The sequence below is a fragment of the Pinus tabuliformis genome, chromosome 1_1, assembly GCF_031772625.1.
Source record: "Pinus tabuliformis cultivar Carrire ecotype Pingquan chromosome 1_1, CPIR1, whole genome shotgun sequence".
Classification (NCBI taxonomy): domain Eukaryota; kingdom Viridiplantae; phylum Streptophyta; class Pinopsida; order Pinales; family Pinaceae; genus Pinus; species Pinus tabuliformis.
The window spans coordinates 972,770,286-972,774,385 of record NC_142297.1 but is presented as its reverse complement, the minus strand read 5'-3'; the positions used below and the strand labels follow the sequence as shown (position 1 = coordinate 972,774,385).

Sequence of the window (4,100 nt, the reverse complement as noted above, 5' to 3'; positions counted from 1 at the left end):
TTATAACACCATCAAAGCCCCATGTCTCACTTGTTGCAAACACACCGATTCATACTAGTAGCACTGCCTTTCGTTCCCAAGAGTGTGGAATCTCTTTAGGACATGCCCAAATTGTGGTATTTTCAGATCATTGTGACATTGATGGATTCCCTATCAATACCATCGAAACTAAAGACAAAAGTGTGGTTGATCAAATCATTATACAGTCATATGACATCATTCGTGGTTTCTTTGTAAGGAACTATAATAATTGCAAGGGAGGAAATATTTGGGCCTCTTCAACTTCATGGGAGAGAAGTGTTGCATTATTCAATTTAGACATACGAAAGGGGAAGAAAATTTTGAAAATAGCAACAAGAAATGTTAAAAATAACATCTAGAAATTCTAATTTAATTTGTCCTTGAATTAAATTGTAATTATATTCTCATAGCAACTTGTAATAGTTATCTAAGTTAAGTTGACTTAGTTAGCTTAGGAGATTCGAGTTGGAATTCTAATGAGAGTAATGTAGAGTGATCCCTAAATTTTAGGGGCCCAAGTTAAGTTATTTTGAGTTGTAATTGTATAACTCAGTCTAACTAAGTTATAGTCAGTTAAACTAGTTCTAACTATTGGAGGAACTAGTAGGAGGTCTAGTAGTGGGGACGAGCACTAGTGAATCCTCAGTGCCACACCAGTTAACAGAATATTCACTCATAAATAACTCATGCATGTCAGTTCAGAGGAAGACTCAGTTGAAATTAGAGTTCAGGGACAATGTACTATCAGTTGTATAACTTTTCGAGTTGTAAAGATGGTGCATGCAATCAGTTGAGGGCCTATGGATGGATTGCATAGTTATGGAGAGTGGACATCCCAATTAAATATGGGCTAATTCTCCTAGGAATTATGCAAGGAAGTAGGTTCTTGGCAGGCAGTAGATTTGGTTAAGCGTTATCTTGAGCTCGCTCATGAAGCAGAGAGATAGATTACACTAGTGCAAGAATTTTTCAGGACGAACAAGCATTATATTTTCTTCTTCGATCTTCTGGTTAATGCAATATAGATAGTTGGGGTTTTAAGCAGTTGCTTTCCTATAATGCCCTACTTAACATTAGCATGCAAATTTTATTTACCTGAAAAGATTGACTTATAATTATCAAGAAATATTGGTATATACTTACATTTGTGAAACTGTAATTTTTATTTACTAATATAAATTTTATTATTGTTATTATTCAATTCCCAACTTGTCTTCTCAAATTTAATTTTGGATAGGATATGGTCTCCTTCCATTTATTCCAATTTAAATATCCATATCCCAAGGTGTCATCTCAAAATCTACACGGGAGAAGATATGGTCTTCTCCAATTAATTTCCAAATTAAATATCCATATCTTATCCCCAAAATGTCTTCTCAAATATACTTAGGACAAGATATGGTAAGAAAAGTCAAGGATACTAAACGAAAGAATGAGGGGGTAGTCATGACAGTAATGATAGGTGGTTGAGGTGGATGGGAGGAAGAGGCATAAAAAGGAAAGGATGATGAGAGGAGAGGGGGAGATCCTTGGTCTTGATTTTGTTTTGGAGGATTGTGTTGGGGAAGGAATGTGGAGAAGGAGAAGGGTGAGAATGGAGAGATAAAGGAGGGAATACAAACATGGATCTGGAGAGTGATTGTTAAACTTGGACACACTACATCTGGTTGGACTTGGGCTCGGAGGGCTAGGGAACCTATGGAGGTTCCCTAGGCTAGGAAATACTTCCTAACTGGTTGGGAGGAAAATCTAGTCGGGTAGTCAAGAGGAACATCCCAACAAATTTAGGAGCTTAGGAGCATCTTGACTAAGATATTGGAACATGTATTCCTCTGTTTATTGATTACTTATGTAAATGGTTGCAATGAAATTCTTGCTTATTAAATTTGTAGTAAAAAAATTTAATGAAATATTGTCATCAAATCAATTTTTAGATATAAATAAGTTAGTTCCCATCTTATTGTGTTTAAAATTAGAGAAATTTAGTTTTTAGTTAGAGGACCCTAGGAGGGAGCCTCACACGTGGTATCAGAACCCAGATTCAAAATCTGGACCCAAAACCCACTAAACCCAAATTTCCACTATAAGAACTTGTAACCCTCATAATTACTTGTAATCCTAATATATATATATATATATATATATATATATATATATATATATATATATATATATATATATATATATATATATATATATATATATATATATATATATATAGTGTGTGTGTGGTTCATGGACACCCGCAGTCACTGGGTAGCCGTTACGTCCATGGTAAGAACTGGGCTGATCGACCCCGAAGGGGATCAAGCCCCTCGGCCAATAGCTAGACCTGACCCCAAGGGCTTTCGGGGAGAATTGACCCTGTGACCTCCCGATTGGCGAGGCACTGATTTGACCAGTTGAGCTAACCCTTGGGGCTCTAGGGAGGAACTTAGCAACGAGAACTCGACCAACTAAGATAACCCTTAAGGCTTATATATATATATATATATATATATATATATATATATATATATATATATATATATATATATAGATATAGATATAACAATTTGTTTTTAGATTGAATATGACATACAGAGGCCAAGCTATGTACATATTGCGGAGGGAGTTGTGGGACTGGAAATATTGTACCGATGCTTAGTGCATTTCCACCCTCTTCCAAATAATTGGTTTCATATCAGCTAGAAAGGAAATTGGTATATAGATTCTTGCTTGGGTCGTTTGATGTTCCCCTTGGTGAAAATATTATCACAAATTAATCTAGACTTGATGCCCTTTCCATCTCCCATTACAGCCTCCCACGTAGAGAATTCAATAACGGCTCGAGATTCAGTTGGCATGCTTATTTATGCCATAGTAGTCTCAATCTGTGCACCTATCTGGGGAGGTGATATTTCAGGGATTCCTTTTTCCCTCTCTAACATGATATATGCCCATCTGGAGCTCTGTACTTGTTAGTGCTATTGAATTTGCATTAGCTCACTTTAGCATGCAACATGTACTTCCCCTTACATTCTTGGGCCTTGTCATGGGTATTGTTTTTGTACTCTCACGCAATCTTCTTACATCAATGCTCTTGCATAGTTTGTGGAATGGATTTTTATTCCTGGACTTATTGAGATGACATCCCTGCAATTTGTAGTTCACATTTGTGACTATGCAGTGTATATAGAAAACATTAAATGGCCATTGCAAAATATTTTGGCAAAAAAAAAAAAAATATATATATATATATATATATATATATATATATATATATATTATTTTATCAGAAGGGCACTCTAATTAATTATCTGTTGCCAACATTTTAACTTTCATTAGAGATCTTAACTATTTTTACTGTAAGTTGTGGGAGTAGCAATGTTAACCAAAATTGGTGATTACTTGAGTGAGAGGTTGCCTAAATATCCTTGGTGCCTTTAAATTTTTTTATTTATTAAACAAATAATATTTACAAAGAGAAGAAACATTATATAGTATATCCAAGGGGTAGAGGAGAAAAACATATCAAAACTTCTTCCTTATCTCTGCTAAAGCTGAGAAAATTTCAGAATAGGCTAAAGCATCTAAACCCTTGGCATCCTATATTAGGAGATAGCACTTGGATTTCAGTTGGTTACATATCTCTTCCTGCCAAATTCTATAGAGTGAATAACAGAGCTATCCTCATTGGCAAAAAAAAACATACATCTTAGTTTCCTGATAGAGAACAAAGCAACATTTTTGAGGCAATTCCGTAATCCCATAAATGTTGAAAGAACTAACTATTTGGAGTCACCCAATAGGGTTTCCCTTGAAGGAAAATCCCTTGACACATGAAGAGACCTACATTTGAACCTGCTTCCAACAACCTAAATGGCTATCTGGCATCCACAAAATGTTCTTTAGAGATTCTGTTTATTGCAAACTAACACTGAGCATCCATTATATCTTGATCATTACAAACTTGATTGATTCCATCAACATTTCTACAAGCATTACCTAGAGTATGTTTATCTGTGTGACTCATTCCTTGACTGAAGTTGGACTCATTTCTTAATTCTTCTTGAATGCAACTCCTTTGTACTGGAATG

At 35.2% G+C, this 4,100-nt stretch overlaps 1 pseudogene; it reads left to right on the top strand.

Annotated features, from left to right (window-relative positions):
* The first annotated feature begins 2,593 nt into the window (after positions 1-2,593).
* Positions 2,594-3,151, top strand: LOC149217752 (uncharacterized; annotated as a pseudogene).
* Positions 3,152-4,100: the final 949 nt, after the last annotated feature.